At 45.4% G+C, this 27584-nt stretch overlaps 1 long non-coding RNA gene across 1 annotated transcript in view; it reads left to right on the forward strand.

Annotated features, from left to right (window-relative positions):
• LOC139041832 (uncharacterized) overlaps positions 1-24748 on the forward strand; it is a 34888-nt gene extending 10140 nt beyond the window's left edge. The window contains exon 2 of the long non-coding RNA XR_011497814.1: positions 11808-24748. This is a non-coding gene — a long non-coding RNA (uncharacterized lncRNA). The remainder of the gene's footprint in view (positions 1-11807) is intronic.
• The last annotated feature ends 2836 nt before the right edge of the window (positions 24749-27584 follow it).

The following is a 27584-nucleotide window of genomic DNA, read 5'->3' on the forward strand; positions in this document are numbered from 1 at the left end:
AGGCTCAAAGTGATTAAGTTAACTTCCTTGTAGTAAGATGGAGAACTGGGTCTCAAGGCCAGGTTGGCTGACTGAAAGGCTTGTGCTCTTTCTGATCCTTATATCACCTTCACTTCTCTTCCCCAAGACGTCTGGGGCTTCCCATGGTGGCAGGATCTCATACTCCACACCTTTTCTTACCTCCATAAAATTATACCCATCTTGATGCTATAGACTGAATGCTTGCGTCCTCCCAAAATTCACATGTGGAAACCTAATCCCAAGTGTGGTGGTATTAGGAGGCGGAGCCTCTGGGAGGTGATGAGGTCATGAGGGTGGAGCCTTCATGAATGGGATCAGTACTCTTGTCAAAGAGACCCCAGAGAGCTCCCTCATCCCTTCTGCCGTTTAAGGACACAGAGAAAAGATGGCCATCTATGAACCAGGAAGTGAGCCCTAACCAGACACTGAATCTGCTGGCACCTTGATCTTGGCCTCCATAACTGTGAGAAATAAATTTCTGTTGTTTATAAGCCACCCTAGCTCTTGCATTTTCTTATAGAAGCCTGAATGGACTAAGACACTTGGTAAAGGAGGAAAACCATCTGACCATTTCAATCAATGCGTAAAAAGCATTTGATAAAATTCAGCACCCATTCATGATAAAAACTCTCAGCAACTAGAAACTTCCTCAATTTGATAAAGGCCGTCTACAAAAAACCAAAAGCTCAAATGGTGAAAGATTAAATGCCTTCTCCCTAAGATCAGAAATGAGGCAAGGATGCCTGCTTTTACTTCTATTCAACATTGTACTGGCAGTCCTAGCCATTGCAATCAGGCAAGAAAAAGAAACAGAAGGTGTAAAGATCAAGAAGGAACAAATAAAACTGTCCTCATTTGCAGATGTTATGATTGTTTATATATAAAATCCCAAGGAGTCTACAAAATATTGAATAGAAATAAATGAATTTAGTAAGGTTGTAGGATACAAAGTTAAAAGAAAATCAATTGTATTCTTATATACTAGCAGCAAACAGTTGGAAAATGAAGTTTTTGAAAAGCAATTCTGTTTACAATAGCACCACACAACATCAGATAGTTAGAAATGAATCTAATAAAAGATATCTAAGTCTTCTATGCTGCAAACTACAAATCATTACTGAGAAAAATTAAAGCAGATATAATTAAATGGAAAACTATACTGCGTTTATTGATTGGAAGACTCAATATTCTCCCGAAGATGTTCCACAGATTCAACATATTCTCAATCAAAATCCCAGGAGGATTTTTTGTAAAGATTGACAAGCTTATTTTCAAATGTATATGGAAAGGTAAAGGACACAGGATAGCCAAAGCTAATTTTAAAAAGAACAAAGCTGGAAGACTCAATCTTCCTGATTTCAAGACTTACTATAAAGCTACGGTAATGAAGACAGCTTAGCATGAGCAAAAAACTGGCATATAGATCAATGGAACAAAAGAGAGAGTCCAGAAATACACCCACGCATATAGTAATAGGAGGTTTTCAATAAAGGTGCCAAAGCAATTAAATGGGGAAAGGAAAGTTTTCAACAAACGGTAGGAAACAACTGAATACTATGTAGAAAAAACATTAACATCAACTCTTACACCACACCACATACAAAAATTAACTTGAAATGGACCACAGACCTAAATGTAAAGGCTAAAACTAGAAGAATACACAGGAGAAAAATCTTTGCAACTTTGGAGTAGGCAAAGATTTCTTAGATATGTCAGGTAAATTACAAAATAAATTGACTTCATCAAAATTTAAGACTTTTGTCTTCAAAAGACACTGACAAGAAAATGAAATGGCAAGCCACAAACTAGAAAAAACTATTCACTACAAATGTATCAGATAAAGGATTTGTTTCTAGACTGTATAAAGAACTTCCACAACTAAATAAAAAAAGGACAACCCAATTAAAAATCGTCAAAATATTTGAACAGACACTTTAGGAAAGAAGTCAATACGCACATGAAAAGATGTTCAAAATCATTAGCTATCAGAGAAATGCAAATTAAAACCAGAATGAGATAACACTATATCTCTATTAAATGGCTAAAATTAAAAAGACTGACCATGCTAAGTATTGGTGAGGATATGGGGGCAAATGGAATTATATGTTGTGGTTGGGATGTCAAATGGTGCAACTACTTTGGAAAATAGTTTGACAGTCTCTTAAAAAGTTAAATTTCCATCTACCAAATGACCCAGCCATTCTGTTCCTAGGTATTTACCCAAGAGAAATGAAAACATGTGTCCACAGAAGGGCTTGTACACAAATGTTCATAGCAGCCTTATTTGAAATAATCCAAAATGGGAAACAACCCAAATGTCCATTAACAGGTGAATGTATAAATAAATTGTAATATATTGATATAACAGAATGCTACTCAGCAAAAATGGAACAAAGCGTTACTTCATGCCACAACATGGGTGAATCTTAAAGTCATTATGCTGTATATATACACAATGGAATACTACTCAGCTATAAAAAAGACAAAATCATGTAGACTATTGGTGGCAAACATGATGTAGTCCATACAGAAACTGATATATAATAATGTACACCTGAAATTTACACAATGTTATAAGCCAATATGACTTCAATAAAATAATTTTTTAAAAAAATCATTATGCTGTGTGAAAGAAGCCAGACACCTCCCACTGCAGATACATACAGCATGACTCCATTTGTTTAAAGTTTTTAAAGATGCATGCTAAGCTACAGTGATAGATAGCAGATCAGTGGCTGCCTCAGGATGCAGGGAGAGAAAGGGACAGGTTACACAGGGGCATAGAGGAACCTTTGGGGATTATGGATATGTACGTTATCTCGATTGGAGTGAGAGTTTCATGAGTGTAAACATTTCCTAAAACCCATCGACTTGTGCAATTTTACTTTTTGTGGTTTACTGAATGTCTGTTATACCTTAGCAGAGTTGAAAAAAAATTATATCTGTCCTAGGTCCACTTGTCCAGAGCGTGTTCCCAGTTCCCTAAGGGTCAGAACATCAATCAGTAAATGACCAAGAGACTTTGAGAACTTAAGGAAGAGGGACCGCTAAAAGGCAGGACGGGGCTAGGCCTCAAGGTTAGGCTCATTTTCTGGTTATAAAGGATTCTTGGCTTGGGAGAACAAAGGAGCGCGTAGGCATGGGCTGAAGGAACCTTAGCAGGCATTTGCTGTGCTCTCCTGGCGCCTGGTGAATAAGACTTGGAGGTGCAGAGATGCACGGGCTGCACGAAGACGCAGGTGAATGACATTGGGAGGTTGCATGACCCAGATGATGCGACTGAAGGGCCTGAAGTCACCCAGAGGGCACTGTCTGCTGGCAGCCACCTGTCCCCACCTTGGCTGACTTCTGTTTGGCGGTTTCATCAGTGCCTTAGATGAGAACATAAATTATCTACTTGCTAAATAAACATTCAGCAAATATCGATTGAGTCCTACAATGTGACAGGCACTGTGCCAGCCCCACAAGGGTATAGATCATGGAGGAATAACTGGACTACCTGGAGCATAGACAATAAAGAAAGGCAGTAACTCTTACATACTCACAAATACCCTACTCAAACGCTTGATGTGACACCAAGAGCTTGGCATGAGGGAAAGAACATGAAATTCAAGGAAGAGAAAGGAGGAACGAGTGTGGGGGGTGGAGGACATGAGGTCAGGGAGCCGAGAGGGCTAGACGAGTCTGGCCTTGGATGATTCGGGCTTTGGCTCTGAGAGAAGAGCAGCAATGGAGGATTGAGAGCAGAGGAGTGACATTGTCAGACGGGTGGTTTTCATAAACTGCTCTGCACACTGGAGGGGAGATAACAAACCAGAGGAGGCTGGTGGTCCAGGAGAGCAAGGATAGGGCCTGCGCTGGACAAGGGTGGGGCACATGTACACAGCTCCGAAATGTGCTCCTCAACCCCGGCCTCAGCCCCTGTCACAGGGGCTATAACACTAAGCTGTCTCCCAGGAGGGTGGAGGCAGGCGGTCCCCTACCCCTTGTCCCCAAATCCACTCCTCCAGCTCAGGTTATTCATGTCCTGGTGTGTCACTGTGAGTATCATGTGTCTGAGCTTATCTCTGAGAGCCCAAATCTGTGCCCCTTAAAAAAGTATGTGGATCAAGGCTGGCTTAGTGGTGTAGTGATTGGGTTTGTGCTCCACTTCAGCGGCCTGGGGTTCATGGGTTTGGATCCCTAGTGTGGACCTACACACTACTCATCAAGCTATGCTGTGGTGGCATCCCACATACAAAAAAATAGAGGAAGATTGGCACAGATGTTAGCTCAGGGCCAATCTTCCTCACCAAAAAAAAAAAAAAAAAGTGCATTTTGGTGTCAACAGATCTGGCTACAAATCTTGGCTCTGCTACTTATTAACTATGACCTTGGGCAGGTTTCTCAACTTTCCGAACCTCAGTTTCCTCATCTATACAATGGGGATAAAAGTATCTAACTCACTAGGATTATTGTGAGGATTAAATGGGATATATATATAAAGTGCTAGGTAAAATTAGGACTTGCCTCAATTTTTGCCCCAATTAGTCAGAATGCTTTCTGGCCTTCGGCTTTTGGGACACAGAGGCAAATGACAATAAAACTAGGAAATATTGGAAATGTCAAAAATCAAACCACGTCTGTCTCTAGGCAATTGCAAGGCCCCGTGCAATCACAGTGTTCACTTAGGATGAGCATCATGAAACCTCGAGGTGGAGAGGTCCTCAGTGGCCCCCACAACTGAGTCGAAGAGGAGGGTAACAGTGGGGGTTTCCTCTCCTGCATGAAGCAGGATGTCCCATCCTGGAGGACTCCTACTGACGGCGATTTTGCCCTCCAAGAAACATTCGGCAATGTCTGGAGACATTTGATTGTCATGACTTGGGGGTGCTGCTGGCATCTGGTTGATAGCTGCCAGGAATGCCACTAAATATCCCACAACACACAGGACAGCTCCCCAGTTACCCAGTCCAAAATGTCAATATTACCAAGGTTGAGAAACCCGGAGCGAGTCAGAAAGCTGGGTTCACATTCCAGCTCTGTCATTTATAGCTGTGTGACTGTGGGCAAGTTACGACGAAACTTCTCTATGCTTGTTTCCACATGTGTAAAATGAGAATGATAATAAGAGTTAATACTCCACGAGGATGTTGTGAGCATTAAATGAATTCATAGTATGTACAGTGTTCAGATCAGTGACTGGGGCACCGGGAAACCTTATCTAGGAGCTGGGTATCAAACCATCGCTCATTAGAACCATCACCCAGAGGTCATAGCTCTTCCCTCAGGGACAACCCCACTCCCAGATAAGTCTTCTCTTCTCTGGGCTACACATGCCCATCCTCTTCAACTGACACAGCTCCCAGACAGTTTACCATGCTGGTCTCTTTTCTGGAAGGATTCTAGTGTGTCAATATTAAAATAAGCCTCCCACGATTATACCCAACAAGCCTGGTGTCCTGGAAGCACAGAGGGACCACTATACCTTCCTTGACTAGAGGAACCTCTGATGAATGCTGTCTAGGGGGCTGGCTTTTAACGTAAGAGCTGTGTGCTGCCATTGGTGACTTACACTTTGACCAACCGGAACCTTATAGCCTTTGTTCCACAGACGAGGGGTCCTAAGGTAGAGAATGTCCTGGAATTGTAGAGAACATGGCTTTCTGATGACAAATGGTGTATCAGAAAAGAATTTTCCGCTTAGTCTGAAAATTCAGTAAAATAAAACTCTGCTTTTCTTGAGGTTAAGTGGAGCGTGATTGAACTGGAAAGAACGTCACAGGAAAGCCATGTCACCAAGTAGGAGACTCTGACACCTGCATGCCTTTTTCCTCCCCTCCCCTCCCATCCTCAGTTGGGTTAGTAGTCTGATTCACTGTTTTTATCATTTCCTGAACGCCTCAGGGAATAGCCCTCTTCTAGAAACAGGAGCCTATAAAAGATTCTTCCCTAACAGCTTCATCCCACAGCAGCCTGGAGAGTGGCTATTTGACACATAAAGCGGGGGACCCTGCTACTGCAAAGAGCAAGGGCAAGTTCACTTCCAAACTTCCCCAAGTCTTGGGGGAGCCTACTTAAGCAGTCCTCCCATAGATCTCTGAGAGGATCTGTTAAACAGTCATGGCTTCAATTTGGTCCAATTAACCTCACACTGGGCTAACTTCTGCCCTTAGCTGTGTGTTGGCAGCTACTGCTGATTCCAGGTACAGTGGCGGGCAGGTAACAGTGGAAACTAACTTGGTGTATTAAAGGAAAAAATGTTAACCACGTCTTCCAAGCATGAGGAGAAAAACAACCTGGCTGAGGCATGCTGATCAAAAGTGCATAATCCACTCAGAAATCTTCATAAAAGCCAAATCAAGCGGAAATAAAGCATGTAGCCGACGTAGAAGCGAGTGAGGCTTGCTTGTTTGTTTTGTATCCTCAGTTGAATGGCCGTTATTTCCAGCTCCCTGTGATTATAAGTCTGGACCAATTCCTTTCAGGTTATAAAGTGTTTTTGTTTTTGTTTTTTTACCCAGATTCCCTTGGGAACCCTTCCCTTAAGTTGATGCTTGCAGTGTAAGGCTGTCCTACCCAGCTGGGGACCACAGCCTTCCTGTGGGAGACCCAGAGGCTGCTGTTTCCTTTTCCACTCCGCACTCTCTAGCGGTGTCCTCCGTATCCAGGACCAAGCTCTTCTTCACACGCATTTGAATGGTGGTTTTTAACTGAGGGCTACAGTTTGTAACTAGATCATGGGAAATGGTTACCGATGATCCGCGCAGGCCCTGCAGAACAAGGTCCTCACGGAGCTCACGTTGTAGTAGAAGGAATTGGGACCCAGATTCCACACTGGGTTCCAAAGAACGCTGGGCTCCTCAGGGGTTACGGGCAGGGAGGTGGTAGGAGGAGCTGAGCAAACCCCAACCCCTCTTCCTGTTCAACCAGAGCACCTCCACTTTGATGTATCTTTTATCTTTTAAAGTTTAACACTTATTTAGAAAAACGCAGTTGATCATCAATGAGTTTTTACGAACTGCACACACCTGTGGAACCAACCCAGATCCCGAAACAGAACATCCCAGGCCCCCAGGAACCCCACGCTCCTTTCCAACGTTGCCGCTGAAAAGGGAGCCACTCGCCCGACTTCCAACAACATCTCGCGGATACAGTTTATATATTGGGGCCCCGTTTTTTTTTTTTAAACTTATTCTAAAGTAATTACAGATTCACGGAAAGTTGCAAAGATAGTACAGAGAGGCACATAGGATTTTATATTCTTTTTAAATGTTCAAATTTTGTTTAAAAAAGTTTAAAAACTGAGAGTGTGGTAGAAAATAGATGGATTTTGGAGTCAGGCCTCATAGGATGAGTCCAAGTTCTTTCCCTTACCAGCGTGTGACCCAGACATGTCCCTTCACCGTCCTGAGCCGCAGGTAAGGGTCAGAGTACTTTCCTGTGGTGGGAAGGGTTCAAGTCAAAGTGAGACGGTGGCGTGTGTACACAAAGGCTGCTCCAGGGCTCCCAGGGGAGTGAGGGATGGAGCGGGAGCCTTCCAGCTACGTCTTGCCCATTGGCAGCTTCGTTTGGTTTCCAGTCAAGTGTCACTGAGCACTCAGTACCCCAGCTTTTCCACTCTTCCTCTGCCCCCCACGCCTGCAGCAGCATCTCCCTCCAGCTGTTTGGGCAGGTGGGGTATGGAGGAGTTGTAGTCTGAGCGGAAGGGCTGGGAAGGGCTGACCAAACGGGCCCAGGAGGCCATGTACCTCTCAGACTGCTCAGGCCAGGCCCGCCCTTGGTCCCTCACCTATGGACTGGCCATTATGAAATGAGCCCTGCTCATGTGCCACCTGGAAAGTCCACCCCACCCCCCATTCTGGGAGAAGGGTGTGGCTCTCTGCTCCTTAAAAGAGAATTCACACTGTGGATGGGTGACAAAGGCAGCCTCAAGGAGTGTCCTTACTAAATCTGAAGTAATCTGACCTGCTCTCATTATTGGGAGGGGAGCTGAGGGCAACTCTTGGCCAGCAGACCCTGAGTCATCCAGGGAAGCCAAGCCAAGCCCAGAGAGGCTGAACCTGGGCAGACAGGTGTCCAGGGCCACCCAGGAGATAAAATCTGGGCAGGCTGGATCCACCGGTGGTTAACAATGGACAACAGCTGTGGGTCGGCTCCTATCTACTCTGCCCACCTCGGGCTGTAGCTGCCACACCTTTGGGCCAGAGAAGAGGATGGACATAGAAGAAGGACTTGTTTCTCAGGTTGTCTGCCAAGTTTCAGGCTTCAAAATGTGGCATACACCACTGCCACCTCTGGGGACCAGAGCACGGCCCAGCCTGCCCTTTGAGGCAGCCATGAACCTGGGAAATGCCCCTTTTCCTTTCTTGGTGGTTAACCTTTCCAGGACATCTTAGGGTGGCCATCTCAAGCTAAGGTCAGGAAGCTCTGGGGCAGAAGGGGTGAAGATGTTGCTGGTGATGATGATAATAATAACAATAACAGAGATGATGTAGGGAGGAGAAGTGAGCAATGTGGAAAGAAGACCCGTCTTGCATGGCAGCTTCAAGCAGCCTGGACACCCTGCTCCTAATGATGGATACCACTTATTGAATACCTGGATGAACCATGCATTGTGCTGAGTGCTTGGCATGTATCGTGTCATTTAACCCTCCCCAAAACCCTATGGAGGTCATTATTGTTGTCACAATGTCCTTTAAGCAGCTTGCCTAAGGTCACGTAGCTGGTAAGTGGCGGAGCTGGAATATGACCCAAGTCTGTGTGGCTCCAAGCCGCTTTTCTCTTTCTCCCTCCTGTCCCTTGTCTGCCACACAGAGGAGCAAGAGCATTCTCAACCTTCCTACCTTTCTATTCTGGAAAGGGTTTATTCCTAGCTAACCGGTTGCCTGTGATGCCTGTTGAGAACGACTGACACCTGTTAAAGCGAAAGGTGTCACTCACATCAGGGGTATTTGTGTTTTAACAGGAGTCTGGGTGATAGAACAGTAACCAGGGTTTCCGGAGAGCTGAGCTTCTCTACATGAGGACGTCGGCATAGCAGTTGCAGACACTGTCGAGTTCCTTATCTCATTGCTTTATAGCAGGGCTTCTCAAATATCAGAGGGCATCAGAATCACTTGGTGGGCTTGTTCCAACCCAGATTCCTGGGCTGCAACCCAGCGTTTCTGATTCTGTAAATCTAGGGGATGGCCTGAGAATCTGCATTTTAAACAATTTCCCAGACGCTGCTGTTCTGGGGACCCTACTTTGAGAACCACTGCATTACAGCCATCCTGTAAGATTAGAAAAGCAGCCGTTATTAATGTCCCCATCTTTTCGATAAAGAAATCAATGTGCAGGGAGGTTAGGTGACTTGTGATTGGGTGGTAGAGTTATCGAAAAGGAGTAGGACTTCAACCCAAGATGTGACATCGTGTACCCCAGACCACTACTTCTCAACCAGGTCCCTGCAGTACTGAGATTTCTGCAATGATGATCCCCCCAAATTATATGAACCTCTACTGGGTCATCTGGGGGACCACCAAGACCTGAGTGCCACCTGGCTCTTCAGGGCCTGCGGCTGCCTTTGTGTCTGTGAAGGCATTCCCCCTGGTGGGGTGGAAGACCTGGGCCTGCCCAGAGCATGCGCAGGGGAAGCCAGCCACACTCAAAAGTCCACACTCACGTGCAGGCAGGCATATCTCACATCCGTGTCTTTACCTTGTTTTTGTCTAACAGCCTGCAGCAAGAATTAGCCAGCAAGCCATGAACCTTATCTTCAAGTGGAAAAGGCAGAGGTCTTAGGTGACTGCAGTTAGAGCTGGCTTCAAGGCTTCCACGGCTGTTCCCCGCAAAGCTTTGGTTAAGTAGGAGACTGAGGATCTTAAAGTGGCAAAAAAGCATTGCAGTTATCAATGCTGTTTCCCACAAGTTTCTGGTGCCTGGGCATCCTCTGCTAATAGTATTCCGAAGGCCAAATGCAGGACCAAATGCAGACCCATGCTACACCTGCCATTTAATCCAGCATGGCAGTTTAGTTTCAGCAAAACCAGACACTTACCTAAGCACCATAAAGTTTAAGGAATTTTTATTAAACTTCAAGTCTAGTTTATGTTTTGTTTGGACATAGTCAAGAAACATAGTAAAAACAATTTCAATCCATACTAAGAGGCTTGAGGGATTGTTGTTGTTTATTTAAACAGTGAGACATATTTCTTAGGTTTAAGAAAAGCTGCTCTATTTATGTTGCTCCCTTTAAGATCCTAATAAATATGTGCCTTACATGGGGATCCCTAGAGATGGAGAAAGCAAATCCTGCTGTGTGGATGTCTCCCCTGCTCCCAGGGCCATGACTTTTCTTATAGAGGTGAAATTGAATTATAAGAACATGATGAGGGCCGGCCAGATGCTATAGTGGTTAGATTCGGCTCACTCCACTTTGGCGGCCCAGGTTTGCAGGTTCGGATCCTGGGCACAGACCTACACCACTCATTGAGCCACGCTGTGGCGGTGACCCACATACAAAACAGAGGAAAGAGGGGCACAGATGTTAGCTCAGTGCCTGTCTTCCTCAAGCAAAGAGAGGAAGATTGGCAACAGATGTTAGCTCAGGGCCAATCTTCCTCACCAAAAAAAAAGAGATCATGATGAGACGCTTTGGTGAATGGAATTAAAGAACATAAATAATAGTAAATTGGAGTAAAAGGGTATCCAAAAAGAAAGAAATGTTCCCACAAAGCCCCCTGTGGCCTGGCAGGTGAAGGGCTCCTGGGCCCCAGCCTCCCAGTGGCCAGAGTCAGGGATTTCCAGCTGGATAGTCAAGGAGGAACTTAGGAAGTCATCCTGGCCCAGTGCAAAGGGCGTTAGATCTAAGGCCAGGCTTGCAGGCTCCGCTCTACCATTGCTAGTCATGTGACTTGAGACTCACTTAGCTTCTGAGCCTCAGTTTTATTATCTATAAAATGGGGACTGTACTCAAAGTACTCCTCCACTTTTAAATGAGATAATGTAAGTGAAAGCCTATCTAAACTGTGAAGTGCCGTACACATATCGGTCCTTATGGTTGTTTTCCCAGTTTTATTGAGATACAATTCACATAACAATGGGTAAGTTTAAGGTGTACAATGTAGTGATTTTCTATATGTATATATTGCAAAATGATAACCACAATAAGGTTAGTTAGCACATCCATCATCTCACATAGTTACAATTATTTTTTTATGGCGAGAACTTTAAAACTACTCTCTCATCAACTTTCAAATACACAACACAGTGTTGTTAACTAGAGTCACGGGCTGTACATTCCATCCCCAGGGCTTATTCATCTTATACCCAGAAGTTTGTACCTTTTGACCCCTTCACCCATTTCCCTGAACCCCCACCCCCACCCTTGGCAACCACTGATCTGTCCTCTGATTCTGGGTTTGTTTTTTTTTAGATTCCACACGTTAGTGAGATCACACAGTGTTTGTTTTTCTCCCTCCTTGTTGTTTTATGTCATTTTTTCAAGTGCTGGTTGCCCCTCCCACGGCCTTCACAGAGCAGAAACAGCCCCTCTGTCCCCACAGCCACGAAGGGTCAGTTCCATGGAGGCCACTTTCTGGGGCTCCCTGAGGAAGGGCACATTCCATCTTGCTAGACCCAGGTGGGGCCTTGGAGGTCTTCTGGTCCCACCCCTCCCATGAGAGACGAGGAAGTGAAACCAGAGACGCTGCACATGACCTACTTAATGCCATAGAGGGAGTTGTGCCCCATCCAGGAATGTACTATCTTGGACTACTTTTAGTAAATTCTCTCTTTTTCTCATTCTTCCCCTTATACCCAAGGATGGAAAAAGTGCCAAATTTTCTGGAGGCTCACCATCCCTCTGGCAGAGAGTAAAGCACACAGAAGAGCCAGAGAACCCCTCCTGGGAGGATGGAAGATACCAATCAGGACTCACATAGCGTCCAGGGATGGAGGGCAAGATGGCAGAGGGCAAAAGGAAGGAGCCACTGAAATGCTTCCAAGTCCTCTGAAGCTTCCGGATGAAGGCTGAGGTATTTCTGTGAAGGAAATGCTGACCAGAGTTTCCTCTTCTTAGAGAAGTTCATGTTTTTCTTCTTCTATATTTATCCATTAAAATGGTAATTTCAAAGGATCACTTGCAGCGAGGGGAGGGGGCCTGTGAGGAGAAGGGGAGCAAGAAAAAAACCTGGGGGGCAGAGGTGGGAGAGGGGCTAATATTCTGAAACAGGAAAGGCTGGGCCCTCCTTGGTCACAGGGTGTGTCAATCATTTCAGCTTGGCAAATGGCAGTGAGCCCTGAAGGACTTTTTCTTTCACGCTGGACTCAGGAACGTGAGCCTTAAGATGTGTTGAATTTAAATAAAAATTATTTGGCTGGAAATTGAAAGAAAAGTGAGTTCAAAGGATAAACGCTTTGGAATATGTAGAATAATCCAGAGAAGTTAAGCCCAGGCATGGCTTTAAGAGATGAGGGTGTTTAATTTTTTTTTTCATTTGTAAACCATTCCATCAGAAATACATACGCGGTGCGTGCTGCTGCATGACATTTTTTAATGGTAAATGCGTTAGCTATTCGAACGTGTAGATATTTATCAGAAACATAAAAACAGTCCAAAGCACTATTTTCAGATCATAATACACAGTTAGAGGCCTAAAATTAGTCTTTAATCAGATGTGGTCAAGTCAAGAGATTATTGGTATTTAGGAGTCTAAACCATCCTCAAGAACTGTGAAATGTATTAAATCAAAAACAATTCTCAATCCTGGATGTAGGTTTACATGACTTGTGGTGACTTTTAACTTCCAGCTGATTTATGTTGTGAGGCATAGAGTTGGCTCATAGACAATTCAAGTACTGTTCTGTGATGGATCCCCAAGTTTCTGGAAATATCGCATCATCTAGGTGGTCAATCCAGTAAAACCGAGTCATCCTCATGGGGCAGATGCTTGAGAATTCGGCCATGCCCCCAGGCTTAGACTCCGGAGGCAGCTAGAGAAACTCATGCATGATTCACGTCATTTCATCTATGACTCCTCGTAGATAGTGACTTCCTTTCCACCAAATAGCTCTGCAGTGGTTCAAATCTGTGACTTTGTGGCGCCCAGGGCAGTTCAGGAATGGAAAAGAAAGGCTGTTTCTGATTCCTTTTCAAACCACATTCCTGCGTGAATCTGGACACGTATACTTTCATGTTCACATTAGAGAAGCTCTCCTTCTCTCAGCAGCCTCAACCCGATGCATTCAGATGATTGACATTGTCGTAAGAATGTACAACTGTGGGAGCCACATCAGAGCACATTAATGCTAACAAGACCCGGATCTGAGGAAGTCTCTTAGTAAATCTCTCCAAGTTTCTACAACCCAGCCATTTGCCTGCATTAAAATAAACTGGAGGGACACGCTCTGCTTTAACTTCTTCCAAGTGCCCCGTAAACGACCACAGTGGAGGGCAGGAGCGTGAAGGAAACTCACCACCTTAGCCGCTTCCTCCACCCCTTCATACCTGAGAGGAGCCTGACTCACCAGGTTCCCAAGTCTTCTGATGAGGACCCAGTAGGAAGTGGGCACACGTGCCGTCCCCATTCACTAAATTAACTGTTCCATCTGCATCAGGTGAACTCCCTTTTCCGTGTTTAGACCAAATGTCTCAAATTTCTCATAGGCGAGTAGTTAGCCCCTGACTAATTCATATGAACTAACTAATTGAGTAAATGTTAAGATTTGCTAAAATCCTCAGGCCTGACACATCCTGGCAGGGGCATGGGGGCAGGAAGGCCAAATGCCATCTGTTGGATGACCCTTCCTTAAGACAGGCAAAGCAGCCAAGCTTTGCTGCAAGGTGGACACAGCCTTTGTAACTGGCTGATGAATGTGTCTCACTTAGAGCGCCCAGGATCTCTGATGGGATGGGACAGGAATGACAAATTCATCTCATATGACAAATCCAAAGAGCTGCTAGTGGCATCTTATAGCACTTTGTTGAGAAGGATTCTGGGGCACCGTCTAAGCTCACTAGGAAGCAGATCTGCGATTGATTAGCTGAGTCTGCTGTGGGCACAGGGTGGAGGAGCAGCAGTGTCTGGCATCCTGGGTAGGTGTACTTTAGACAATAGCCGAGAACTCTGCTGATCAATTTTTCCAGCAGGGAAGCCAGATCAAGTTTAACTTGGGCTCCAATCTCTACGGGTTTGCCCAACATCCAACACCAACTGAAAGAAGCTCCTTGAGGACACATAAGAAGGAAAAAGTCAGGCCCATCAGGAACATGCCTTGGATTGCTGGGGAAATTCCTTAAGCTTTTATAGCTTCCTCATGCTTGTTACTTTCATGTCAATTCCCACAGAGGGATTAGCAGTCAATTCTTTAAATTACGGGAGAACTGATTGCTGACTTGCTTGTCTTGAGGAATGAGGTAGAAGGGAGGAGTTGGGGAGACTATGCCTTGACCAGGAACTGGTCTTGGGGGAAGAAAAGTGCTCTTTTTGGGAGTAGCAGCACTGGAATGGAAAGAAAAGCAGGTCAAACCCCTAGGGCCTGAGTGCCGGGAGTGTGCTGCCCACCTGGGAGAATAGGTGATGGAGGGGGTGGGTAGGTGAGAGCCAGGAGTCAGGCAGACCGAAGAGTAGGAGTCCTGTGTGATTTTTTAAAACTACATTGGGAATCTTTTCTGACTTTTCCTCTTAAAAGATGGTGACTAAAGGGAAATATTGATAATTTGATTCTATACCTGGCAATAAAAGGAACTGACCTCCAGTTTGGGCAAAGAGGACATCCATGTAGGTATGAAAATGTCAGCTTCAGAATTGACGACTTTGCTTTTCCTTCTGTGGAAATCACTCCTAAATCTGTAAAACTATGGAAATGGTTTGCTACAGTATGCTAAAGAGTTTTCTTCTAGTTTATTTTTTATTTAGGACTATCACAAGGGCTACACTGATGTCTAACTTCTAAATCACAAAAAAAGTTTATATTCCTGTTAAACTTGTTTTTTTTCACCATTCTATATTCCTTCACAAGGCACTGGGGGCATTGCCCAAATAAGTCTTTTAAGGAAATTCAGTATAAATTTTTTTTCACAGCCCAAATATTCTTTGAAGAATGAAGAAAAACAAAATATGCTCATTTTTCCTTGGAAAATGAGCTGGGGCTATTTTATGAATTGAGACTTTTAAAATTAAATCATTTCGTTTGAAAGAAGCCAGAGCACATATTCGTTCTTGATGCTTCCTGCCTCTTGCTGGGATGGTGGACATTTCCAGAGTATTGCCGTGCCAAAGTTCTTCAAGTCTTGGTCTTTAAACCTATTTTCCAAGCCTGCCCTCCAGTTGTTTGTGGAGAAACATGCCTTTCATGGTAAATGGAAACATGTCCAGTGTCAAGTTCCATGCTCTTAGCTCTAAAATTAGAAAGTATTGGGGGTGGGGGTGCAGTGATGAGTGTAGGCCTGGCGGTGGTTACTCAGAAACTCAAATTAGATGGGATGGTACAGATTTTGAAATATGTGTTTTGTTTGATTTTTCTCATGAAACCCAGGGACATTTGTGAGAAGACCAAAGGGGGATGTGCTCCCAGGGTGAGTGGAAGGAGAGAGAGCTGTGGTCCTTGGTTTACAGTTTGTATTAAAACAGGAAGCTCCCACCCCACCCTGCAATTCCTCCCAGCCCAAAAATCCTCTAGTCCTCTGTTTTCTTTATTTTTACTTCTAAAAGCAAAATGGAAAGGGCAATAGATGGATGGATGGATGGATGGACAGATGGATAGGTAGGGGTGTGTGTTTAACTTTGAGAAAGTCCTGAAAACTTGCAGTTCTACCTCTAAACTTTTCCTGCAAATCAACCTCCTCCTATCTTAATCTTCCCAGTGCACCTGTCCCTAGGACACTGAGGTGTCCTGACCTTTCTGTGTTTCTAAGCAAAACCATGGCGGTGAGTGTCCTGGCTCCCAGCGTCACAGAGATGGGATGGGAGAGAGGAAGGGGGAAGTGCCCAGGCACGTTTTCCTTCTGCTGGGGCTTGGATGTGGGTCTCTGTTCCCTTTGGCTCCAGCAGAAGGGGAGGAAGTAAGTCAAATAGGTCCTTGTCCTTGTCCCAGGTAATGTGAGCAGTTTAGAGCTGCCAATCAGAGCAAAGTTTTGCCAGACCCATTCTATGCCTGTTCATTTGTTTACTTCCACCTTTGTTTAGGTTTTAGCTCATTTTACCTAAGTGTTAGCTCTTATTTTCACGTCTCCCATGATTGTATAACCCTCTAGAGTTCAGGGGCCAGACTTTATTTATCCAAGTCTGTCTTCAGGGCTTGATGCAGTGTAGTACAGAAGGAGCGTTCGACAAACATTTGAATGTGCATATTCTCTTTAGCACTCAGTTACTGACATCTACTATATGCAAGACGCAAACCCAGCTCTGTGAGTGGGTGTGTGTGCATGCGTGTGCGTGTGTGTGAGAAGGAGAGTTCACAGGTAACTCGTGCACCTCCACCTTGCAAGGTCATGGTCAAGTGAGGGCGAGGAAAGGCATGTACTGTGGTACAAGGTGAAATGACGCCCAGTGCCCGCCGAGAGGCGCAGACGAAAGCGCACACACGTAGACGTTGTTGAGTCTCAAAATCTGACCCAGCGCTGGGCACACAGTCAGAATGCCGGCTGGTTAAATTTGAATGTTTTAAATCCAAGAAAGACTCATTTCTGAATGATGTTTCGGGTTTCTAGCTTCCATGCTTCTAAAATTAGCCAAACCACTCTGGAAACCACTTCTCTCTGCAGTCTTCACGGAGGGGCTCAATAGGATCCAACAGATGCTCCCCCTGCCCTCCCCAGATGCTGGGGCAGCTCGTTCCCAGCTCCCGCAGCCCCTGGGTTGGTACCCAGCAGCCACAGCTCCAGAGGCAGAGGGCTTCTAGGGAGCAACCTGACACTCTTTGCCACAGTGGTTACTGACTGTAGTAAAACAGCTAAAACTAATCTCAGGTGGGGCGTGATCTTTGCTCTGGAAAACTCCATCACTACTGTTGGTCTATAGAGCAAAGGGCTCCGAGGGCAAGATTTCCAACCTGGCCTGCTAAGGAAAAGTGTGAGAGAAGTGGGGTGAAGGAACAGAGGCCACAGTGACTCTCACTAAATAAAAAAGTGAACAGGCTTGACACCTTTCTCCCCACTCCCCATCTTCAGTCCCTCCCCTGGACACCAACCAGCCATTAAATAGAAGAGGACTGGGGAGAAGGCGGTAGTGAAAAGGCTGCCAGCCTGGCCCTGGAACTCGACCTCAGAACAGCGAGGCCTTTTGAGAACCTAGAGGAAGCTATGGACATATCTTCATGCTCACCACACATACTGTGCATGAGCCCAGGCGTGTACACAGTTTCAGAGGCTTCCTGGGGCCCCTGAGCCCACCCACAGGCCCCTGAGCACGTCATAATTCCTTTGCTCCCAATGGTTTGCCCCCACTTCACCTCCAGAATCAACTCTGAGTTCCCATCACAGCGCTCAAACCTCCCACAGCACGTCCCCACCTCCCCCCTCAGCCCCTTCTCCCGCTGAACCTCTGGTACAGGCACAAAGGATCTGGGGCTCCCTGAAGGTGCAGGGCACATCAGGCTCAGGCCTGTGTTCCTATTGTGCTTTGTCAATCCACGTTCATCCCTCAACGTTCCTTTGCAAGGCCCCTATTTCATGAGGTCTTCCCCAGCCGTTCCAGATAGAAGTAATTTGTCTCTTCTCGGCATTTTCAAAGCTCTTGGTTTTATTACATTCAGTGGATGACACTGGCTATTATTTCACCTCTGTGTGTGTCACATGACGTTTGTCCACACCAATGAAGGAGAAGTTACTTGAGAGCAGCCACATATCTCACTTTACCATGTAGCCCTCTTAGGGGAGAGTATGATGTCCGGTTTTGAGGTTTGAAGGGCATAGGAAGTGTTGGAGAGAATACGTGATAATGGCAGAGAAGCTCTTCTGCCTCAAGACTGACAGGGATCTGGGCGGGGACGGGGCTGTAACTAGAGGCCTGGAGTTCTGCAAAGACTCGAGGAGAGACTGAGCTCTGTATGCCCAGCAGGCCCCCCTCGGCAGAGCCCCTGACCCTGACACCTTGTGCGCGGCTGAAAAGCAAAGGGAACACTCATAGGATGCAAGATGGCATGAAATGGACTTTAAAAAAAATTAAAAAGATGATTGTAATATACATTCTTTGCATGTGGCATTGAGTAAGAAGTTTTCTGTCAAAAAGCTACCATCGCTCATATTTCATGTGAAACTCCAGCCCCTCACAGCATTTTGACTCTTACAGTCTCCGTCTCTCTTTCTCAAACCAAAGGGTTCTTTGCTCTTCACCAAACAATTTAGGCCTTGTTCTCATTTTTCACTTGGGATGGTTAAAATGCTCTCGGGAAACAGTCCTACCATTCAGAAATCCCAAATATATCCATGAGCCTTTATTATTCTTCAAGGTTACAGGAATTTTCCTTGGAAACTATTTGAACTTGAGTAGAATTTTTGCCTTTCATGTCTCCTCTTGCTTTTAAAATGAGTTTCCGTAAATCAAAGTCTCTGAACTTCTCCTTATTGTTTATTTTGCCTCATTTAGTCTGGCTAAATATTCTTTGTCATTAAGAAACAAAAAAAAGCGATTTCAGGCCCTCCCCCTAAATTTCCTTTTAACAATTAACTGGGCAGGATATTACAGCGTGTCATTTTTTACCTTCAGCATTAAGCAAGTATTGACATTAAAAGATGAAGCCAACTGAACATAAAAAAGACATCTTTTGGCATCTCTTTTAACAATCTGAACAAAACCTCGAAAGCCGTTCCATTTTCTGGTCCCAACTTTGTAAATTAGACCCCTGAATATGCCAAATTTCACAAACTCTTTTCTCTTCATGCCGAGATGCTCCTCTGAAGAGAATAAATATATTGGATGTTGCCAATAGAGATAAAAGCACGTCCATTGGAGGCACTAAGGGAAGAGGCTGTTGGTCTCACTTCTCGCCTGACATTTTGGAGTGGAAAATGACAATGTTGGCACCATAGCCTCTCCCATACGGCGAGTGTGTTGGCTCCAGAGCCACTTCCATATCCCAGCAATCTGTCCTGCTTGGGCACAGCACAAGCTGTGGAGGCCCAACTTGGAACAAGTTTCTGCAGACAGGCTTCTGGCTCCGACTGGGACCCAGGAGGAGGGACTGGTCATGGCTCTTCCTGAAAATAAGAGCACTGCCTCCCCCGATGAGCCCTCGTGGGGCAGGTTGAAGGAACCTCTAAAGGATGCATAAAAATGGAGAGACTACTCTCGTAACACTGCCTGTAATGAAAAGGGGTGTCCAGTGGGTCCTAAAAAGCTCTGAGTGCTCTTGGTTGGTTGGGTTTGACCAGGTTTGCCGGGCAGCTCACAGATTTGGGATCACATGACCTGAGGTCCTCAAACTTCCTCCTTTAGTAACTTTGCATCCTCAGGAATGTCATTTAACCTCTCTGGACATGTAAAATGTGAATAATAACGTCTGCTCCACCTCCCACCAGGTTGCTGTGAAGAGTAAGAGAGTTTATGGCTAGAAAACCATTTGGTAATCTGTAAAATGCCACTGAGCGGAGCACTGTGTGGCACTATGACCATCGGGGGCTCTGTGCGAAGAGTCTGGGCTCTGAGAGGCACCTTGGCCTCCAGGCAACTAGCTTTTGGCCTGTGTTTCCTGAGTTATTTGGCTCCATGTTATTTTTAGAGGCACATCACCCTGCCTGGTCTCACCTGTCCTCCTGCTTCACCTGGGACCTTGGCCGAACCACTCTACCCATCTGTACCTCAGCCAATCTCTCTGGAAAATGAGTCTGCTACCTGACTCCACCTGTCTTAGGGAGAACCATCGGAGCAAATCAAGTTCATTCACTGAGCTGGCCTTTATTGAGGGTTTACTCTCTGGTACTTGGGGTAGAATCATGAATAAAAGAAAACTCCTGCCCTAGAAGAAGGGACAGACAGTGATCGGTCAGTTCCAGGGCAATGCAATTAAGTTACAGAAGAAAAATGGGGAGCATGTCATGGAGGCCACCACGAACCCTGAGCTTCAATAGCAGGATTAGAAGGGATCTTCTCGCCAACTTAATTTCACTGCCACCTCTGCAAAAGAAGCTGTGTTGTGCTCGTCTTGGGAGAAATGGTAAAAGCAGGAGCCATTCGCCCTTCCTGCATCCTTCTAACACACAGAGCGTCAAGGGGCGATGTTTTCTACACTTCTTACCATGTTCTCAGGCTTATTGTCCAGGGAGTGTCCTGAGCAGCCCAAAGTGCACCAAACACAGATGATGTCACATCTGAGTGCTTTGCTAACTTGCCCACTGAAAGTTGTATCTCACTGGGGCCAAAGTGACACTCAGCAGTTACAGCATTTGATAAGGTGGTGGTGAATGATCAACCGGCAGCACACCTGGGAGATTCAGGAGTGGCGGGAAGTCGGCCTTCCCTGACTCACCGGCGTGGTGCCTTTTCCCAGCCACACCTCAAAGCTGATGGTGAGCTTTCGTCTGCCTGCAGCTGAGGGAAGGATGTCATCAGAACTCTACACAGGGTGAGCAGGGGTCACTGCATAGGTAACCATAGTAACATCCAAATTATACGGAAATCCTTTCTTTCATTCATTCATTCATGCACACATTCATTCTTCCATTCACTTCTAATTAGTGTGTCAAATGGGCTGGACTTGGTGGGATACAACCAAGAAATAGCGTCTATTTTTCTCCCTCTCTCATCACTGCCCTTCCCACCCGCTCCATCAGATCTCTTCACTGGTCAACATCTCAGGCAGATTCCATAACTACTCTGTCCCTTCTGGGTATCAATGACCTGTCCTCATGTTAGAATATTAAAGAGCCCATTCCAGAATACACTTAAAACTTTCTCATAAAATTCTCACCAGATTCAAAGCTCTTTCCTCTTCCCCCAGATCAGGCCTGAGTCAAGCTCGAAAAAGTTGCACAGTCTGTCTTTTATTATTGTGTTGTCTCTTGCCTTTCATTAGCCTCTTCTGACTCCCAAAGGTAGGGCAGTGAGTGGGGAGAAGGGGAAAGAAGCAAAAATGTCTGTTTACTTAGCTGGGCCTGCTGTAATCTAGCCATCAGTGTCCTCTGAATTCAGATGCTCAGGAAGTGGTTCTTTCTCTTGGAAGGCACTTTAGCGAGTTCCCTGGATGTGCCCCACCCAACCCAGGCCCTGTGGCTTACAATGCCTGCAGTTGGAACGATGCCCTCTCTGGCTGGTTTTTATGACTCCCCTGCAGTCCCAGTGTCAATGGGATACCCAACATGGCCGCCTAATGCCAGGTTCAGCTCTCCCTGGCAGTCAGGGACCTTGGCTGATCCTATCAAGAGGACTCAAGCCCAGCTTCCATCCTCAGAGTGCACGTGGCCCACAGAAGAACTTTTCACGTATTGTCCCAGCAAGCTCTGGAAGTGCTGGCCGCATCGAAGAGTTTTTGTTCCCACAAGATGGTGGCAGCCAGGGCAGGCCTACAAGACCCTGCAGCTCAGCCAGCATCCACCAGGAAGAGAGATTTTAGTCTCTGCTCCTGGAAGAGTCCCCGACTCACTGAGTGGTCCTCTTGGAGCCATCCCTACTTGGCTCAAGGATGGGGAAAGCCCTCCCTCCTCTCCTCCAATGAGAAGAACAGGGAATCTGTGCACAATAATCTTACTAGAATTCCCTTACAATCAATCCAAAACCATATCTATATCCATATCAATATCTCTGTATCTCTAGATCATTTTGGCCAACTCTTAAGTTATGCATGGATAGAAGTTGCATCTCTCTTTAGAATGGGGCCACATGTTACCCATCTCAGCTTTGAGCATCAGCAGAAATTCTCAAACAACAGAAAAATTCCAATTTAACTTTCTGTTCACTATTTCATTCATTCATAAGATTTATTCAGCAAATACTTTTCCAGAGTGTACCATGTGCCCAGGACTGAGCCAAAGTATACCCAGTAAGGAGCAAAACCAGCCTGGACTTGGCCCTCTTCTGCGTGGATCCACCAATTGCTAGCTTCTTGAAACCTTTCCAGAACACCTAAATTTGATTAATTAACATCCTATTCACTCTGTTATCCTGCACTGGTGGATGGCTACAAAGACAGTTATAACTTGGAGTTTGTGATAATGGCCCCACGTGCTAAAGATCCTTTGAGTCATCAATGATAACTGAATCATCAGGATTGTTTTAGTGTTGAGTATATTTTGCTGCTATTTGATTCTGTAGCAACACAAACTTAGTTATGCTTCTATTTTAATACTAAACAGACACATGCTCTAAGATAGACGTGGTTCCCTATAATCAGAATATTTGCTAAATCTATTATTTGACCAGGCTGGGTTCAGAACATTTTCCTGTTTGTTTACAGAGTAGTTCATAGTTCAATGAAGGGTATGTGTGTGTGTGTGTGTGTGTGTGTCTGTGTGTGTGTGTGTAAGATTTTTCTCCCATTTTTGGAGTATTTTCTTTTATTAGATTAAATTTTCCTGGTATTTTCCTTTTTATCCAGAAAATAAAAGTGCCGACTTTTCCTGGCTTAAATGGATGACTCGTTTAAATATTTAATTTAACTTGATTTTTTAATGCAAAGTCACATTTTCCTGTTTGGTTAGAGAGTAGTTCATAATTTAATGAAGGGCATATATGTGTGTGTGTAAGTTTTTACCCCTTTTTGCGTATTTTCTTTTATTAGATTGACTTTTCCTGGTATTTTCCCTTTTATCCAAAAAACAAAAGTGCCAACTTTCCAGGCTTAAATGGATAACTCATTGAAATATTTAGCTTGATTTTTTTTAATGCAAAGTCATATGTTTTTGAAACACTGCTCCTGTTCTTGGCAGCACCAATCAAAAACATTCAACTTAGAATGTCTGCCTTGTTCCTGAAGTTGGATTCTATGTGTTTTGATTTTGGGGGAATTTTTTTCATCTCATTAAACCTCGGCGTAGATGAAAAGTTTTGATCTGATACAGGAAAAACACGAGAGAATCTTCATTGTTGTCAACTATTTCATTTAAAAAGTCTTGCATTCTAACCCCGGTTCCCTGATGTAATATATAAATCTCGTTAACCTTATAAATATGATTTTCCAAGAGCAAAGAACTTCTCCCTTCTTCCTTTATCATGTCTAATTTGCATACCAGCACATAGTCCAAGTCTTGGCAGATAATAATATTTTAAAGGGCATTGAAGTATAAGAATAACTACCTACTTGCAGATGTGTTATGAAATATGCCCCATTAGTCACTTTGTATTTGAAAGGCAGAAAAATAGGCACCTAGCAACAGCATGCCATCACTCAGGCTTAGAGAAAAGCCATCTTACATCTAGGGGATGTTACCCCCTCTTTTGGGGGCTGTCAGGCTAGTATATTTAACCACACAAAGGATCCTTACAAGGAGCCTCGGGTGTTGATAGGCATGGGGAATGACAGTAATGACATCCCCCAAGGATGGCTTTTGGCGGTGGAGGAGATGGGCTTGTTGGGAGCCTTCCAGACAGGTTCCTAAGTCAGTCCTGCTCAGAGAGCCCCCGAGTCTCCACCTGGGAACTGTGCTTCCCCTTCTGGAAAGCCGTTCATCCTCCTTCCCTCTCTTCCCCTCTAAGTGGATTACTAGGAGGGGGTCCCCCGCCCCAGAACCCAGAAATAAGGATCCGGCACTTGACACCCATTCAGGACCAACCTTCTCCCACCTGCCATGGGGAAGCATCAAAATGCTGAGCCCACATTAGCATCCAATTAGGTTGAATTTCCAGAAGGTTCTTTCCTCACACCAGTTAGAACAAGAAAGAAGTGATAGGAGGCAAGCTAAGGTGATGAAGAGAAGAAGGAAGAAATTCAAAATCTAACATTCAGCTGGGGAGAAATTCCTCCAGCAACCCCTACAGGTGCTTGCATCTGGGCCAGTGTAGGAGAGAGCCTCAGGGTCCCCCAGGCCATTCCACAGTCATTCGCTGAGTCCCTGTGGTGAATTCAGGGGCTCACACTGAGGCTACACAGCCTCAAGTGGTTCCCCTTCGGCAGGAGAGCTGAGCACCCAGGACATGTCCCAGAAGCAGAATGTTCTCTCTGTGCCATGAGGACTTGGGAGCGGCCAGAAATTCACTTATGATCAAGCCAACCCCTTGCCTTCAAGTTTTGGGCTATGCTGGTTAAATAGAAGGATGTAAAGTGAGGCAGTGCAGTGGGGATGCTCATGGGGAAGCCCAGGGCTGGGGCGGAGATGGACTTCCCCGTCTCCTTACAAAATAAAAAGGAAAGAAGGAAGGGAGGGAGAGAAAGAGGACAAGGGAGACCAAAAAAGGATACCTGTGAGAAATAGATGGTGGTGATGATTGTTCAACATGTGAATGTAATTAATACCACTGAACTGTACACTTAAAAATGGTTAGAATGGCGAATTTCATGTTATATATATTTTGCCACAGTTAAAAAAAATAGTGTAGGGCCAGTCCTGGTGGTCTAGTGGTTAAGATCAGTGCACTCTGCTTTGGCAGCCTGGGTTCAGTTCCTGGGCATGGACCTACCCCACTCATCTGTCAATGGCCATGCTGTGGCAGCGGCTCACAAACGAAAAGAGGAGGATTGGCAGTGGATGTTATCTCACGGAAAATCTTCCTCTGCAAAAAAAAAAAAAAAAAAAAAGTGTGATATCTCCAAAACCATTGAACTGTACATTTTAAATGGTTGAATTGTATGGTACCTGAATTTATATCTCAATAAAGCTATTTTTAAAAAATGATATCCACAAGCAGTGTGTGTGTGTGTGTGTGTTTGCGTGTGCACGCATGTGCGCAAGCCAGAGAGAATGCCAATTTCTAAGTTAATCTACTTTTGGGTGGAAAACTCGACAGAGTGAGGACTCAACAAAGGTGGGAGGAGAAATGTAAGCTGTCTGCCCATGGTTCGCAGGTGCCCTAGAGGAAGGGAGAAAGAAGTAAAGTGTGATAAATGCTAAAATAATATCATAAATAGTACAGGCTTCACGTATTTTTATAAGAGGGAGGATTCTCCAGCACAAAGTCCATACCTGGTTCCACTTTCTGTCTGTACCTTGTTACAAAGTCAGAGGGATGGCGGCTCTGCCTGCCGAGGCTCACGAAGGTGTGGCCGCTAATGGTCACACTGAAGCTACTATTTTCCCCTGGAAATATCTGGTGATGTTTAGGAACGCAGCACATGGCTTTTCATTACACCTTGGAGCCAGAGTCCTTCTTCCTGGAGGGTCAACTCCAGTGTCAAAAGGGTGTGGTGGAGGCAAAGCTGGGTCTGGGTCAAAGACCTGCCTCCCTGCCTGGAAGACCTTGAGCAGTCATTGGGTCATCAGTCATCATCTGGGCTTCTTTGGCCATAAAACACAGATGCCTACACCTCCCCTGCCTTCTCCCCAAAGTAGCGTGAGAAGCAGAATCCAAACAAGCTTACATGTGAAGGCGCTCCGTAAACTGTGAGTCATGGCCTTCGCGGACGTTCTTCTGGATGCATGTAATAGAAACCCAATAAATAAGCAAAAAGGAAGGCACTGAGTTGAAAGGATATGAGGAAACCTCTCAGAAACCACAGGCAGGAAGTGAGGTTGGATCCAGAAATGGCATCTGGAGAGCTGGGACCACAGGCAGCTCACCCCTTTGGCGCCTCTCTGCTTATCCACCTGGTTTCATTTCTCTCTCTCTGCAGACTGACTTCTGCTGTTCTGGCCTGCAGTGCCAAAGATGGTCACTCCATGGCACCTGTGAACACACACCCTCTGTTCAAGCCAGAAGTCTAGCCTTTTTCATCAGGTCTTACTTCAAATTAGTTCATCCCAGGCTGGGGGTCCACTCCTTGTCCTATGAGTCAGAAAAGCGAGCAGGGGTCGCATGGGATAAACTTGGCCATCCTTCATCCACCCCTGTGGCTATGAGCTGGGCAGGTACCAGGAGAGATGCCATTTATAAACATCACAGCAACATTAGTGGTGTGATTACAAGAATCAACAGAAAAGTAAGATTCTATTTTAGAATCTTTCTTTCACAATGTCCCCATCTCTGCTGTCTTCCATGACGTCTATTACGTGAGCTTTGTGGATGCTGGCCACGGCTAGGCATTGAGACTAAATAAAGTGAACAAAGGTAAGGCTGGAGGGCCCACCTGTGAGTAGGGCCAGGCCAGTGGGATGCCCTGTGGTCCCTGAAGCCACCTTGCAGCTCCTCTGAAATATGACCAGGCTATTCTGCTTGTGCCCAGGGGTTCATGTTGCATTTCTCACAAAATGTACTACAAAAGAGAGTGGGTACGAATCATAGAAACCCATTTCAAGCTAGCTTAAACAAAAAAGGAAATTATTCTGGGGCTGCTTTTCCAGATCCCTCTGTCCTTTCCAGCCTGCTGCCCTTTGAGCCATTCCACTGTCTTCCAGCCTTGACCCAGAGAACGGAGGAGATAAGTGCTGCGTTGATCTCGTCTGGAGCAAGGACAATGAGGAAGATGTTGGACTCTGGGCTGCTGATTTTCTTTCCTTCTTTTTCTTTCATTGTCTGAGGTCTGCAATTACCCATTCCCCTCCTGGCCTTCATGGCTGTGAGAGGGTGAGCAGGTGTCAAGAACTCTGTTCTTTTTGAGTCAATCTCATTACGTGGAAAAGTTCCAACTCTCGCCGAGTAGCTGGCAGCTCTTCCAAGGCCAGACCACTGGGCAGGGCTCCCGAGAGCAGCGCTAGCCTGTTTGGTGTCATGAGGAGCTGGGTCAGGCTGGCTTGCCTCTGCCCCCAAGAGCAGGCTGCCTTTCAAACAGATGTACCAATGATTGGATGCCTTGGCTAGACTGCAACGGGGTGAGGTAGCAACTCTACCAGGCTTGCAGAAAAGTGAAAAGAAAAACTCCAAGCTGAGAATGCTTCTTTGTCCCACTCCGTTCCATACCATCCTTAGTCTCTCATCCATCCTCCTCCGCTATGGAGCACAGATGAACCAGTGACTTGACTTTGGCCAGTAGACGCTGCAGAAGATGCTGGAGGTGGGAAGGCCAAGTGGAAGAGGGAAGGGAGGCGTCCAGAAGACCAGGCCTTCTCCTTGCCCGGAATCTAACCGGGCAAACACGTCGCAGCTCCCCACCAGGCTTAAGCCTTAAGGATTAACACATAAGGGGACACTAAGGTGACCAACTACATGATTTTGTTCATGGCTAGTTATTTAGTAATAACAGTTGGCACCTGTTCCTGGCACTAATCAGTTTATGTTTGTCAACTCATTTCATCCTCACAGTGCTGTGAGGTAGTACTTTTATTCACTCCATTTTACAAATGAGAAAATCGAGGCATAGATTGGTTAAATAACGAGCCCAATTTCACACAGAGGATAAGTGGCAGAGCCAGGATTAGAACGCAGATAGCCTGCCCCCAGAGACTCCCTTCCATGTTATCAGCCTCTCAGGATGCGAAGAAAACACCAAGGACAGGATGGAATCAGTCTTTGCTCCCACGCGCCTGGGATAATTCAAAAGATACTACCCGGGAGAAGAAATGTTTTTCAAGTCTAACCATTGGAAAAGCAGTTTTAGCGACTAAAAATTTCATGACCTATGCGAAGCTCAGCTGTCAG

Source organism: Equus asinus, chromosome 24, assembly GCF_041296235.1.
Source record: "Equus asinus isolate D_3611 breed Donkey chromosome 24, EquAss-T2T_v2, whole genome shotgun sequence".
NCBI lineage: Eukaryota > Metazoa > Chordata > Mammalia > Perissodactyla > Equidae > Equus > Equus asinus.